We start from the raw sequence: 17,238 nt of genomic DNA, 5'->3' as shown, positions 1-17,238 counted from the left end.
ACAGTTAATCGGGTCCTCCTTCCCCTAAGTTTATCTATCATTTATTACGTAAAGGGGCAATACATTATTAATTTGAGGTGGAAAGCATATATTTTTAAAAATATAAAAATACGTCGTAAATATTACATACTAACGACGACGCAACGCGACGCGACATTCGCGCGCCATTAAAAAAAATCGTCGTTAACTAATAAATAGCACGCGCTACGATACATTATCGTAAATAAGGAAAAACTAATATATATATATGTAATAATTATTTACTTATATTACGCCATAAATATTTTTATAATATTTCTTTAGAAAAATGATTCAACGAAACGAAATACAAACACGCGTACTTCTGTAAACAACTGTATTTCTCTTCTTACCTGCAGATAGGGGGAGGAGATAACGATCTTGTCAAGTTACGTCACTAGTTAGGATAACTATCGCCATCTGGCGGTAACCATGGCAACAGTTCAATCAGTTGCGAGAAGTATCGTAAGGCTATGTGGGAGGTCTAGAGATAGCAAATGTACCAAGTTTAAAGCACCATGCATCAAAACTTGTTGCTATATAGTTTGTATAAACGTTGTATAAATTACATTTGCTTACTTTTTCATTCTTATAAACGATACGTCAAAGAAAAACATTAGTTGAATTTGCACGAGGATTTCTTGCTGATTGCAACTAGTCAGGTAATTTTTTTTGTTTTTTTGACTTATTTGTTTACATTTTAAGCTACTTTAAACACGATTAATCTTATTATTTGATTCATTTAATTGTAATTATGTGGATTTATTATGTTAAATCAATGCTGATATCTTAATTTATGATTTATGACTGATATATATGAAAATAAATCTATATTTTTCATGTATTTTTAATGGTTTAAACCATAAAAATAATCATTTCTTAGGTACAGAAGGTTTGACTTATTTGTTTACATTATAAACCACTTTAAATCTCATTATTTGGTTCATTTAAGTACATATTATTCGGATTTGTAAAGTATTTCTTACATATATAACCCAATATAAGTCTATTTCTAAAGGTTTAAAGCTTAAAAACAATCATTTGTTAGGTACAGAAGGTTTGACTTATTTGTTTACATTATAAACCACTTTAAATCTCATTATTTGGTTCATTTAAGTACAAATTATTCAGATTTGTTAAGCATTTCTTACATATATAACCCAATATAAGTCTATTTCTAAAGGTTTAAAGCTTAAAAACAATCATTTGTTAGGTACAGAAAGTTTGACTTATTTGTTTACATTATAACATATTTTGAACACATTCTCATTACTTAAATCATTCAGATTTATAAAGTATTTCTTACGTATATCCTGTTAAAATCAATGTTTCGCGTGTATTTTAAAGATTATAAACTTAAAAAAATTAAAATCGGAACGTCGTGCATTACTTCTGTTTTCGTTACGTAAGGTATTTTATATAATCTTAATTAGTATCATTGTCATGTATTTGGTATTTTAATTAATAAATTGTAATTTAAAAAATAAAAGAGAGAAAATATTATTGTATAGTAGATATATATCAGATTGTTTTGAAGTATTTATATAAAGCATTTTATATTACAGTGTTATGTATTAGCAGAATATGTTGAATAGTTTAAGATATTTATTGCATTCCGCCGATCGTTAGAATGCGTAATGACAAATAATCTTGTGAAATTTAAAAAATTCTATTTAATGGGCAGAAATTCTTGAAATTACTTCTTAGATATCTAATTCCTTATTAAAGATAAATGTTTTTTTTTTATTTTTTTTTATATTTATAAAGAATATTAAAAGTATTATTTAATGAATTAAAATAGTTTTCATTGCAAGGCTATTTGTGGAAAAAAAATCTAAAGCAGTATTCTTAACGTATTAAAAACCTTCCCTCTTTTTTTTTATATATAAAAAATCAATTTTTTAAAAATTTAAAATGAAGTGAATTATTTAAAATTGTTTACTTAATTTTAAAAATATTAAAATAAAGATGTAACGTCCTCCAAAAGATGCGAAAATATCTATTATTATTGTACTGTAATAATAGAACTTAATTTACTTTGAAATGATATAATTTACTAATTATTGCAATAAAAGAAAAATAATTTCATTAGTAATTACAAATGATGGTATAAGTTAATTGGAAATGTAAAGTATCTTGTTATTTTATCTATCAGAATTAATGCATTAGGATGTTTATTACAGAAATGTGAAAGAAGTAAGGTAAATCAACATTATCAGAGAAAAATTCTATTATGAAAAGTTATTTGCTTTCTTCTAAATTATTATTATTATTTTGTGAGCTATTTTGACTTCTTTTTACATTTTAGATAATAATATATGATAATTTATAACATTTATATACTTTCCATTTTATATATATGATTTACGGTAGCGTGATATAAATGATTCATAATAACGTAAACATATTAAGGATTAAAAAAAAAGAAAACTATTATTTACCTCACGAAAACTAGTAAACAACAACTCCATGTCGGTCATTAACAACACAGCATCGAACTTCATTCAAAGAATCTACATAAATTTAATTTCCGAAAAGTTTTCGGAGGACATCCTTCCCAACCTATTCATTTGTCTTATTTAAATTACATTGCACTGGTTGAATTATACTTTTCACATATGTTACTTACTGTTAAAGTAGTCTAATTCAGGTAGTTACTAGTAAATAATTTAACAACATACGTGCAGAAGGGATGGAAACAATGCAGTTTATCTAGAAGGGAATGATTCAATTTTAAAATGCAAAATGTTGAACTATACAATCATCTCTGATAGAAAAATTTATAGAATTTCACTTACAGAATTTATATAATAGTTAAAAACTAAAAAAAAAGAGATTTTCTTCATTTTTTAAACTATTAGATGAATATATTCTCGATGATATCAATAACAGAATTCAAATTATTTAAATTGAAAAACATTTGCAGGATCACTAGCAGCAATTTCATTGTCAATTTATTCATTTGATATGACAGACCAGGTAATGGTTTCTTATATTTAATCCAGCCTTCAAATACAATGGGGAGAATCTAATTACAAATTTTATGTTAAGCATGCAGATAATTCTTGAAAGAACTTCCATTCTTTGGACTTTGTGTTGTAATATTAGATGTGATCATTACAATTGACACTTGTATTAAAGGTAAAGCATTTTTATTTCTGCTTGATGTTTGACAGTTGAAGTTAAGTATAAGTGAGATATTTTATTTTGGTATAATAAACAGTGAGTTTAAAAAAATATTTAATGTGTATTTTCAAAATAGAATAAGAAAGATATTGAATAACTTTTAATGAATTACAATTCTATTTTTAAATATTGATTCAGTGTTACGTTCATTTTCGAATCTATTTGATTTGTCTATTTGTCAATTATACTTGTAAGATGATAATTTCTTCCATTACTTTCTTATGGCCATTAATTATTTACAGCTTACTTAAATGTATTTGATTAGAAGTGTGTATGAGATAGGAAATTCAACAATTAGATATTTAATAATCGTTATTTTTTTATGATGAATCAGAAATTTCTTTATAAATAAAACATATCTTAAAAAATAGAAAAGTCTTTTAGTAAATTTTATAATTTACAAAGTAACATTTTAAAATTTATAGACTATAAAAAATAGAAAAACATGTGGGTTTATGGTGGTCTAGCAGTACAGTACTGAACTACTAAGCAGAAAAATCAGGATTGAATTTTGGCAGCAGCAGATTCTGCCTGTTGCAGTTCCTGCAGATGTGAGGTTCATCCTGCCTCTTTTACAATAGATATCTGGGGTTATCTCTAGGAAGTGTAGCTGGCCACCCCACCTGTTTCTCTCTGATCGAACTATGAATAGAAGGATCTCACTATTCATGATGCACCTTCATGAAATGTAGAAGGGACTTTATCTTTTTTTCTTTTTATATATACAGTTTCAATTATTTTTCTAAAATGAAGATTTTGTTTTTGTTAAATTCAAGGTTATTGCAAATTATTCTTCTAAATAGAATTAAAATTATTTCTCTAACTTTGATAGAACCATAAAAGAGCTAAAAATGATTTTAAAAATATTTAACTAATTTATTGAATTCTATGAAACAAAACCTCCTTTTCTTAATAGATAGTGAGTGACAAGTAATTTTCAGTTGCAATATATTTCTAATTATTTATTAAAGTAGTAAATTTAACTGTGTAATCTTATCTTTCTGAATTAAAACAGAAGCTTCAAGATTACAATGCTTGAATATATATAACTACAATCAGTTTTTCAGTATTTGTTAATGCTATTATTTTAATTTTAGCATTAATCCTTTGTTAACGAAGTCTAAGTTGTAATATAGATTTTTTTTCACAGTATCTATTTATCTTTCTTTATATAATATATGATTAATTAATTTAATCATATATTAGCATATATCCATATTGAAATTATATGTAAAGACTTTGTATTTCGAATCTAAAATGTAAGTTTATGGTCTTAAATATTGGTTTGTAATTCTAGAATGTTCAAAGAACTCATATTTCAACTAAAAAGACTTAAAATTGTTGGTTTAAGCTACTTCTGAAAATAGAGCATCAGTATTAATTTTGAAAACATTTTAAATGATTGAAGGATTTTTTTTTCTATTGACTTTTATACTTTTAAAAGTAAATTTAAATTGATTTTTAATACACAGCAGAGAGAAATATACAGTAGAGGTGACCAAACCTTTCATGATAAGCCACACATTGCCCCTTCAGTAATTTGCAAGAGCTACATTCTCTATTAGAATTGTATTTTATGGATAGACATAGTCATTCATTGCAACTTTTCCAAGGGAGTCTAGGGGATGTAATCCCACTATTGTAATTAATGCTTAAAATTATGCTATTCCGTTCTTTCATATGCTACTGGATACTACTGAGTGAGACAGAAAATAGAAATTTCTGACACTCCTTATGGAATTAATTGTAAGGTTCCAACTTCCAAACTCCCTTGCCTTTGATTAGAAGGTTTGATCCAAGGGCAAACAGGTCATTTATACTCAGATGACTGTATATATAGCTAGTTAAAATATTATAATTATCACTAAGCTATAGTAAATTAGTAAATATCACTTCTGTGTTAGGTTAAGAATGCATACATGGTATGAAAGAAAGATAAAAAAAAACTTTGAGAAAATAGGTTTTTTTTTAATAAATTAAATTTTTTAAAATCTAAATACATATCACTTTTTTAAATTACTCACTGATAGATTTGTGGGTTTGTAGTTGGACACCTGTTTAAAATTTGATTCATATGAAAGTACCTTTAGCTTTATTGCCTGTTCAAGTTCTACTTATAATCTGTGTATATAGCACACTACTTAATTAATAGTCAGCAAACTTACAAAAATATTACATATGTAGGTAATATTTCTCAAGTTTATAAAAAGAAATTATATAGCTACAGTAAGTCTAAATGAGCCTCCTTTGTCCACTATGGATATATAGTATAAACATAGTGTTCCATTTAAAACGTAATAGGTTTTAAATGGAACACATTTCTAAAAGTAGAAAAATTTAAATTTTGTCTACAGTTATTTTCAGCTATTTCTTAAATGTAAGTAAGATAACATATGATATTCTAATACAGTAATTCAAATTAATTTAATAATTTTAAAGTATAGAAAAATGTAAAATGGGATTTATTAATGATATAATAAAGAACAACCTTCACTCCAACAAACATTTAAAATTAAAAAACTAGCAAATGCATTGATCACTTGTCTTCATGTTTAAAAGTACAGAACAAAAACCAGAAAGATTTGAACCTGAAGACGGCTGACAAATACATCAGCAAATATTTTTAGATTTTTAATGTTAATGTTTGCTGGAGTAATTTGTTGATTTACTTTATTTTATGCATCTTGTGCAGTTCTAATAAGATTTAAATTTGTAACATTTGCTTAACTGATAGCATACCTATGTATGCTATCAGTTAAGCAATCTAGTTTTCAAGTCAGTTTTTCTAATTCTAAACTAATGTATAATTTATGGTTAATTATAACTTCTGTATTTTTATTTTCTGTACATATGGAGTGAAATTACAGAATATTAAGAAGTGAAATATAGGAAAACTAATTTAGAATTCAAGTGTTGATGTGGTTGAATATAAAAAATGCTTTCTGGTGATATTGTTGAAATTATAATTGCTTGAAATTGCATGTAAAAGCATGCAATTGAATTATTCTACTAAATTAACTGATGAATTAACTGTATCTAATCAAAATTTCTAATTAATGCTGTGATCATTATATAATTACTATTATTATTCTCATCACTGCTATTCTGTGTTAGTATGTCTTTAATAACACAATCAAGATAACCTAGTACCGGTAATATTATTTAAAATTATAATTGTTTATTAAAACTGCATATAATTTATAATGTTGAAATGCATAAAACATTTATCTTCAAATAATTGATCTAAAGCATTCTGTTATATCAAATATAACAGTTTTGCTGCTCTTTCAGCAGAATTTGATCAAGATAACATAAATATTGTTATATTATCTTAAGAATAATATATGGATATATTGATTAAAATCTTATTTATCAGTGAATTATTATTCTAATTATGAGATGTTTTTCTTAATTGTTTTTCATTTGAAAAAATAAATCACTAATTCAAATATAAACATATGTTGTATTTTGCCAATAAAGAAGATATCATAGTTCCAAATAACATAAATCTTTATACTAGAACTTTCTTTTAATTTAAATTACCAGAAACTTAATTACAAGGGTTGTCCCAAAAGTAATGCACAGTTGGCTCTAACTCAAAAAATATTTATTGAAGAAGATACAAGTGATTACAGACCTTCAAAATAATCCCCCTACCTTATCAATGCGTGCTTGCCAGCAGTGCAGAAGTGCTTGGATTCCGTTCAGCGTCCCCTTCTTATTGAGCATCCGAATCTGTCTTGTCACTTCTCTTTGAAGCTTTTCCAGCATTGGAAAACGCACCCTCCGAAGGGGTTCCTTCAGCTTGGTAAAGAGATCGAAGTCAGGTGGGCTCAGATCAGGACTATAAGCCGGGTGACAGAGCTGTTCCCAGCCGTAATTTTTGAGAAGTTCGATGATCGGTGCACTGATGCCGCCACCTTTCGTTTGCCTAGCACCTATGTTAAAATATGATACACACTCGTTTTTGAGATTCCTGTCTTCACCTCAATTTCCCTTATCATGATTCTCTGGTCTTCGTTGAGCAACGTTGCAATGATTGAAGCATTTGTGTTATCAGCTGTTACAGTAAACGGCTGCCCCATGCGCGAATCATCTTCGGTGCTTGTTCTACCTTTTTGAAACTTCATGTGCCACCTCTGTACTGTGCTACGATTCACAGTAAACTTTCCACATGCTGAGTTAAAAGAAGCATTTTGGGCACTTTTTTTACCATGCACTGTATCGATGCGAATATACGCACGTTGTTCTATTGCTGAAATCCAACCCGATGGACTGTTCTCATTGTCTTTTCAAATTTTTGGCATTTTCCCTTTAAATGAATCCCACTACTATATGATACCAATGTGTTCGTAAGACTTCAGTCTACACACTGATGCTTCAATCAGTTGTCTACATTGTCTACAACGCCCACTAGAGCGCACTGTGCATAATTTTTGAGACAACCCTCATATGTTGAATTTGTAGCTCTTTCTGCCCTGTTTGTTCACTGAGAAGAACCTTGTATATAGGCTTATCTCTCTTTATAATAAAAGACAAGCCCAAGATTGTGGAAAATTTCCAAGGATCTAACCAAGAATCAAGTCTCGACTATTAAAGCAGCAGGGACGTGCCTTAACATCTTTGTATCACTAGCTCTCAATTACTGTTAAATTGAAATATAATTATCCCAAGTAATATTTACTTAACCCTATGTTTTAATTCTGTACCGCATATTGAATTACAAATTCAATTTCAAAATAATCATACTTAATCCGTGATCTTATATTGAAGAAATCAATATATTCATTAGTGAATTTCAACTCCAGATATTTAAATACCATGTTTTAAGTATATTTATAATGTCATTTATTATCAGATGAATCCGTAATAATTTATTATTTATGCATCTTTGAGATATTTTACCAACAAAAATAAATTGAAAAAATGTTCTTGAAATGTAAATATTTAGTTGATGACCATTGTGATTGTCTTAACATTTATTTGAAAATTTTTATGAAATTTGAAGTATTTTAAAAGTGAAAAAAAATGATGGAAGTAACGTCACTAAGAAAGATGAATGTTAAGTAGAAGGAACCAAGAACAGTTCAAAATTTAAGTGCTTTTAATACAATTGTAAAAAACATGAATATTTTCTATGCTGTATAAGATTTGAAAAATACAATATGCAAATCTACAGTACTTACATAAAAATCTTCATAAAACTCACGGTAAGTAACAAAATGCAATGTCATTAATGAAAGCATGTATGACAGTGCACATAAAATAAAACAACTTCAATTAAAGCCAGTCATCAGGTTGCTTGATTGATCTGTTAATGATACCCTATGAGTTGAATATTTTATTTATTTTATCTTGAAGCCTTTATAATAAGTTACAAATTGACTAGTTAATAGCATAGCTTTGTTTTTAGGGATGTTTTTATTTATAATTTAAAAAAAATAATAATACTAATTATTATTTAATTTTGAAAACATATCAGAATTGATGAAGTTCTATGACAGATAATTTTTTTTTTTTATTTGTAAAGTCTACAACAAATATAACAGTATTATCATTAAGATGGAAGAAGTGAAATATATGTATAAAGAATGAAATAGAAGAAATTAAATTGCCGTAAAAATGCAAAGGATGTAATACGATATAATTTTATATTTTGAACAAAATTATATTGTAACCAAAAGAAATTGCTACAGTTGATATTAAAGCTCAAATAACCTTTATAGGTTGCGTGAGAGTTAAAACTATATTGTTTTGCATTAGAATATTTTATTTTAAAGTTTGTTATATAAATGTATAAAAGTTTGTAAGGATTAACATATAATTCCACTAATAAAATAAAACAAAAATAAATACTTTATCGGAAGAAAAATTATAAATTGTTAGAAACAACAAGCATTTGAGTACTTTCAAGTTATTGTGACTGATCAGGAATACTCAAAAAAATGTTTGGATAGAATATCATTGTTATAGTCAAGTAAGCAAAAATAAGGATTGTTCTAATAGATTATAAACACTTACTTGGATTCTTGAAAAGATCTAATAATTTAACATATATCCAAACTGGAATGAAACCTTGTAAATCCTGATATATCTAGCAAAGTCAAAATCGATCATTGTTATTACTACGAACAAAACAGTGTCTGTCAAACCTGATTATCTTTTTAGTTGTCATAATGATATGGAAATTTCAGCTTCATTTGCATTTGAAGTACCAATTTTTCTGCAGAAATGAAAATAAAACTATCATATGATGATATATGTCTCAAATAAACTTAGTATTGAAAATGTCTTTTAAAAAAATTTTAGATATTATAAGTGAAAGAAATGACTTGATTCAAGTCTTGCCACTTTTTAAACTGAATGTTTTCCATGTGGTTACTATTTGCGTGTGTTTATTATTCCATTGCGTATACCCATTTGATATCTGTTACTAATAAAGTATTTAAATATTTATTTAAGAAAGTGTTATTTTTAAAGCAAATTATAATAACGGTACGTATAATGAATGCTACTTTATATAACCAATACTTTGTATTAAGAAAATAATTGTACAGTTTACAGTAGGTGTACTTTTTTATTTTACATAATATATTTAACAAATAAACCTACAGTAGTTTGTTTATTTATTAAATTTACATTGTTTCCCTAAGTTTTCAGAAAACCTTGAATAGTAGATGTGGTTATTATTTCAAGTCTTAAGGACAAAAATTTAGGGGGGCAAAACTAATAATTTTAATTAAATTAATTACTCTAATTCCGACTTTACAATTTCACATATACATGAAATCCATATTAATGATTATGTCCAGATTACAATGTTATATTGATGTCATTAGTGTAGCATCACATACATCATTGTTTATTTGTTGTTAACAGATTTTATTTAGTAAAAATAATTAACATTTTAAATTTTTGCTTGTTTTTTTCACTTGTTTACTGTTTTTCATGTAATTATTTTATTTATATTTTTATCACAGTTATAGTGAAATTAACACCACAAACTATAAATTGTTAATAAGCGAGAAGATAAAGTGTATATTTTCATACATTAAGTTGCAATGTAATTTAATTTTAATGTTTTCACGAATGTCAAAGTTGTGACTTCAATGTTTTTTTAATACTTTTATTTTGACCTTTAATAATTTGTTCCGATGAGTCAGAATGAGATTGTGTGGGTAATGAATTGAGTTCATTTATATTTCTGATATTATGCAACTTAGTATGATACTATTTGCTTTTACAGTTCACTTTTTTTTATTATTATTTTAATAATATAAATAAATAATATAAGAAATAATTTATTTTGTAGAAAAACAATATTGGCATTTTAAAACTGTAGAACAGAATAATGTTATAATCAATTTATTTTTGGTGAAACTAAGTTATTGAGTTGCCCAAAAAGTTTAAGTAAAAATAAGAGGCACAGTTTGGTTCTCACCAATAACTGTATTGAATGATATATTCACTATTTTTTCCATTAACTTCTGCTATTTTTCAGACAACTTCATCTTTCCAAACTTTTTATCATTTCATAAAAAGAACTGTTCCAGGTGCCTTTTACAGTCTTCCAGGAAATTGAAATTTTTTCCATTAAATTAAGAGAATTTTGCAGAGTGAAATAAATGAAAATTTAAAGGTTCAATGTCTGGTAAAAACAACAGATGAATTAGAATATCCCAGTTAAGCTGTAACATTTTTTGCTTGATATCAAAGAAACATGTGGGCTTGCGTTATCCTGATGGAAGGTTATACGCTTTTTGTTGACTAATTCTGTCAAGTGCTGCTTTCAGTTGGTGTAATTGGGTGTAGTACTTGTTGGAATTAATTTAGTTTTCTGGAAGGAGCTCATAGAGGACTTCCTTCCAATCCCACCTTATATTCAACATCATCTTTACATGAAGACCAGCCTTTGGTGTGGTTGGTGTTGGTTCATTTCACTTATCTCACGATCTTTTACATTCCACATTTTTTGTGAAGTATCTACTTTTCATTGCTCATCATAATTTGTTTTAAAAACAGAACATTTTTGTTACATTTAAGTATAAAATTGCATGTGAAAATGCACTGAATGTTTTTTTGCTGGAACCCAAACATCAAAATGACTACTGCTGCAAATGATTTTCAATGTTTTATTTGGTTATTTTCAGTTTGTTGGCTATCTCCTGCATAATATAACATTGTTCTTAGTTTTCAGTTGAAGTTGATAGTGAATCAACTTCAACTTGTCTATCCAACCATGTAGCCTCATCCGGTGAGAAGTCTCCAGCACAAAACTTTGCAAACCACTTTCAACATGTTTGATCAGTTACACCACCTTCCCCATACACTGCACAAATGATGTGATGGAGTGAGAAGATATTGCCATGCAGGGGGGGAAAGGACTGATGAAGCAATGATGAAAGGTCAGTTAGATCTGACGTTGCAGTTAGGGTTCAATGTTTCAAGTCCCAACTATGAGTTTTACCAGAAAAGAATCTTTTATATTATCAAGCAGTAAGATAAGTGCTTCAATGTCTATGGTTATTTTTTTTTTGTTTTATTCTTTGCTAATTGATTTATGCTTGTCAATAGAAACTTTTTGAATCTCCCTTTATGTTTAGCAATTAATTAGGCACTAATAAAATATTTTTTAAGTGCTAAAAAGTTATAAACTTGGTTTGACAAATCATCAAAAATAATAACAGTAATTTTTGTGTTTTTTTTATTAATTAAACTAATTTATATTATCTGTATTGATATGTATTTTGCTACTTGAATAATACATTCAGCAGTAGCTGAATATAATCTGTTTTGTATCTTGTACATTCATCATTTTCTAACATCATCTGTACACTCATCATTATGTAAGAAATTAGGAATTAATTTTGACTCATATGCATAAAAGTTTATATTAGAATAAAACAGGGCTTTGGAGTCAAAGTCGTGGAGTTTTGGTGTTTTAGTCGGAGTCGTCAAAAAATCCGCCGACTCCGACTCCCTTTTTACTTACCAACTTGTTATGTATATGAAACGGAGTCAGATGGTCGGAGTCGGAGTTGGAGTCGATAGATTTTTACACGACTCCACAGCCCTGGAATAAAATAAAAATAATGAATTTAAAAATAAAAATTAAATGCATTCTGTAATAATGTATTTCCTCAATTAAATCTTGGGATTTAAATAAACCCTGAAGAATAAAAATGATATTAAAAATAAGCCCCAGGTTGAAAAACATGAAAACATGTAATACTGTACTGTATAGTATAATATAGTTTAGAGCAGCAGTTGACAACCACTAGATTAGAGCGACAGGCAAGAAATTTAAACTGAAATTCTACATCTTCAAATTGTATAGAGTTGGATTGTACTTTGTTTTGGAAATAAAATTATAAATATTGTCAAATAGTGAGTGTGGGAAAGATGCAGTCAAGTTCTTAAGTCGAGAGTTTACCAACTAAAGGTTAATTAGGAAAACATGAATTGGAGATGGTGAGTTTGAACCAGAAGATAGTAGTCATGATTCTGACAATGACATTGAAACTGACATAAATGACAGCATAGCAAATGAATTGGAAGATATTGAATCTGATTAACTATAAAAAAATAAAAATGCAGGCAATAAACTGTTTTGATAGTTCTGAAAATGTACAAATAACTTAATTAAAATATTTCTTTAAATTTTCACCCACTCATCTCTTATTGCAAGGTAATAAACCCCAGCTTCAGAAAACCCTGGGGATAAGTACAGTGTTAAAATAAACTCATTAGGGTTTAATTAAGTAACTACGATATTTACATTGCTATATTACACGTAACTTATTGCTCAATTTTAATTAAATTAATTTATTCTCGTTATTAAAATAACTTATATTCTTATTTTTTTTTTTATTAAAGGTTAAAATAATGAAGTTTAAATAATTAATAAATATCAAGATTTGAATAAATTGTGAGTATTTTGCATGACTTTTATGTATTGAATAATTTGAAATCCAAACCATTAACAATTCAACCATTTAGGTGATATGACTTAATGTAGAAAATTAATGTTATGAATAACAGCTTAAATGCTATTAAATGGTGTTAAAATCATATGAATTAGAATTTGTTTATAAATTTTATTGTAAATAATTTCTGTAGTCAGTGTGGATAGATTCTCACACAAACTGTCTTTTGACATTAAATATTTTTATTAGCAAAATAACATGCTGGTACTTTCAACAACACAATTGCTTCTAAAAAAAGAGATCATCATAATTATACTGTCAATCATTTTTCAGCCATTGCACTATGTCAACGTTGCAATTACAGCCCTGGTATGAAGAGCATATCTGTACCCTTCTATGCGAAGCCTGATAGCAGAAGAATTAAAGCTTATCAAATCGGCAGTTCTAAAGGCAGGTCATATCTTAGCCAAATTCAGTTACATTAACCTTAGGTATTGTTTTATATGGTTTTCTTTGTGTTTACACGCCGTCCGTGACGCACTTAAGACCCCCCGTAAGACAGGAATGCAAACACTTACTCTGAATACTTTATTCAGGGTTATACTTGGACCGGACGATCTCCAGTCGCATACATTAAACATGGCCGTCTGTCTTGCACGTGCCGCTCTCTCTCTGGTGTTGCCAGATCTTACCGTAACATGTTCCTTTTTTTTTTTTTTTTTTTTACAAAAAAAAANTAAACTGAATGTTTTCCATGTGGTTACTATTTGCGTGTGTTTATTATTCCATTGCGTATACCCATTTGATATCTGTTACTAATAAAGTATTTAAATATTTATTTAAGAAAGTGTTATTTTTAAAGCAAATTATAATAACGGTACGTATAATGAATGCTACTTTATATAACCAATACTTTGTATTAAGAAAATAATTGTACAGTTTACAGTAGGTGTACTTTTTTATTTTACATAATATATTTAACAAATAAACCTACAGTAGTTTGTTTATTTATTAAATTTACATTGTTTCCCTAAGTTTTCAGAAAACCTTGAATAGTAGATGTGGTTATTATTTCAAGTCTTAAGGACAAAAATTTAGGGGGGCAAAACTAATAATTTTAATTAAATTAATTACTCTAATTCCGACTTTACAATTTCACATATACATGAAATCCATATTAATGATTATGTCCAGATTACAATGTTATATTGATGTCATTAGTGTAGCATCACATACATCATTGTTTATTTGTTGTTAACAGATTTTATTTAGTAAAAATAATTAACATTTTAAATTTTTGCTTGTTTTTTTCACTTGTTTACTGTTTTTCATGTAATTATTTTATTTATATTTTTATCACAGTTATAGTGAAATTAACACCACAAACTATAAATTGTTAATAAGCGAGAAGATAAAGTGTATATTTTCATACATTAAGTTGCAATGTAATTTAATTTTAATGTTTTCACGAATGTCAAAGTTGTGACTTCAATGTTTTTTTAATACTTTTATTTTGACCTTTAATAATTTGTTCCGATGAGTCAGAATGAGATTGTGTGGGTAATGAATTGAGTTCATTTATATTTCTGATATTATGCAACTTAGTATGATACTATTTGCTTTTACAGTTCACTTTTTTTTATTATTATTTTAATAATATAAATAAATAATATAAGAAATAATTTATTTTGTAGAAAAACAATATTGGCATTTTAAAACTGTAGAACAGAATAATGTTATAATCAATTTATTTTTGGTGAAACTAAGTTATTGAGTTGCCCAAAAAGTTTAAGTAAAAATAAGAGGCACAGTTTGGTTCTCACCAATAACTGTATTGAATGATATATTCACTATTTTTTCCATTAACTTCTGCTATTTTTCAGACAACTTCATCTTTCCAAACTTTTTATCATTTCATAAAAAGAACTGTTCCAGGTGCCTTTTACAGTCTTCCAGGAAATTGAAATTTTTTCCATTAAATTAAGAGAATTTTGCAGAGTGAAATAAATGAAAATTTAAAGGTTCAATGTCTGGTAAAAACAACAGATGAATTAGAATATCCCAGTTAAGCTGTAACATTTTTTGCTTGATATCAAAGAAACATGTGGGCTTGCGTTATCCTGATGGAAGGTTATACGCTTTTTGTTGACTAATTCTGTCAAGTGCTGCTTTCAGTTGGTGTAATTGGGTGTAGTACTTGTTGGAATTAATTTAGTTTTCTGGAAGGAGCTCATAGAGGACTTCCTTCCAATCCCACCTTATATTCAACATCATCTTTACATGAAGACCAGCCTTTGGTGTGGTTGGTGTTGGTTCATTTCACTTATCTCACGATCTTTTACATTCCACATTTTTTGTGAAGTATCTACTTTTCATTGCTCATCATAATTTGTTTTAAAAACAGAACATTTTTGTTACATTTAAGTATAAAATTGCATGTGAAAATGCACTGAATGTTTTTTTGCTGGAACCCAAACATCAAAATGACTACTGCTGCAAATGATTTTCAATGCTTTATTTGGTTATTTTCAGTTTGTTGGCTATCTCCTGCATAATATAACATTGTTCTTAGTTTTCAGTTGAAGTTGATAGTGAATCAACTTCAACTTGTCTATCCAACCATGTAGCCTCATCCGGTGAGAAGTCTCCAGCACAAAACTTTGCAAACCACTTTCAACATGTTTGATCAGTTACACCACCTTCCCCATACACTGCACAAATGATGTGATGGAGTGAGAAGATATTGCCATGCAGGGGGGGAAAGGACTGATGAAGCAATGATGAAAGGTCAGTTAGATCTGACGTTGCAGTTAGGGTTCAATGTTTCAAGTCCCAACTATGAGTTTTACCAGAAAAGAATCTTTTATATTATCAAGCAGTAAGATAAGTGCTTCAATGTCTATGGTTATTTTTTTTTTGTTTTATTCTTTGCTAATTGATTTATGCTTGTCAATAGAAACTTTTTGAATCTCCCTTTATGTTTAGCAATTAATTAGGCACTAATAAAATATTTTTTAAGTGCTAAAAAGTTATAAACTTGGTTTGACAAATCATCAAAAATAATAACAGTAATTTTTGTGTTTTTTTTATTAATTAAACTAATTTATATTATCTGTATTGATATGTATTTTGCTACTTGAATAATACATTCAGCAGTAGCTGAATATAATCTGTTTTGTATCTTGTACATTCATCATTTTCTAACATCATCTGTACACTCATCATTATGTAAGAAATTAGGAATTAATTTTGACTCATATGCATAAAAGTTTATATTAGAATAAAACAGGGCTTTGGAGTCAAAGTCGTGGAGTTTTGGTGTTTTAGTCGGAGTCGTCAAAAAATCCGCCGACTCCGACTCCCTTTTTACTTACCAACTTGTTATGTATATGAAACGGAGTCAGATGGTCGGAGTCGGAGTTGGAGTCGATAGATTTTTACACGACTCCACAGCCCTGGAATAAAATAAAAATAATGAATTTAAAAATAAAAATTAAATGCATTCTGTAATAATGTATTTCCTCAATTAAATCTTGGGATTTAAATAAACCCTGAAAAATAAAAATGATATTAAAAATAAGCCCCAGGTTGAAAAACATGAAAACATGTAATACTGTACTGTATAGTATAATATAGTTTAGAGCAGCAGTTGACAACCACTAGATTAGAGCGACAGGCAAGAAATTTAAACTGAAATTCTACATCTTCAAATTGTATAGAGTTGGATTGTACTTTGTTTTGGAAATAAAATTATAAATATTGTCAAATAGTGAGTGTGGGAAAGATGCAGTCAAGTTCTTAAGTCGAGAGTTTACCAACTAAAGGTTAATTAGGAAAACATGAATTGGAGATGGTGAGTTTGAACCAGAAGATAGTAGTCATGATTCTGACAATGACATTGAAACTGACATAAATGACAGCATAGCAAATGAATTGGAAGATATTGAATCTGATTAACTATAAAAAAATAAAAATGCAGGCAATAAACTGTTTTGATAGTTCTGAAAATGTACAAATAACTTAATTAAAATATTTCTTTAAATTTTCACCCACTCATCTCTTATTGCAAGGTAATAAACCCCAGCTTCAGAAAACCCTGGGGATAAGT

At 27.8% G+C, this 17,238-nt stretch overlaps 1 protein-coding gene across 1 annotated transcript in view; it reads left to right on the top strand.

The window, feature by feature from the left end:
- Positions 1 to 436: 436 nt before the first annotated feature.
- Positions 437 to 17,238, top strand: part of LOC111635808 (adenylate cyclase type 9-like) — a 35,523-nt gene continuing 18,721 nt past the window's right edge. Inside the window, exon 1 of the mRNA XM_023380936.1 lies at positions 437 to 680. The gene's annotated coding sequence lies outside the window, so the exon portion shown is untranslated. The remainder of the gene's footprint in view (positions 681 to 17,238) is intronic.

Source organism: Centruroides sculpturatus, unplaced genomic scaffold (genome assembly GCF_000671375.1).
Source record: "Centruroides sculpturatus isolate CEXI.00-Female unplaced genomic scaffold, Cexi_2.0 scaffold91, whole genome shotgun sequence".
NCBI lineage: Eukaryota > Metazoa > Arthropoda > Arachnida > Scorpiones > Buthidae > Centruroides > Centruroides sculpturatus.
This window is presented reverse-complemented; position numbering and strand designations above follow the sequence as displayed.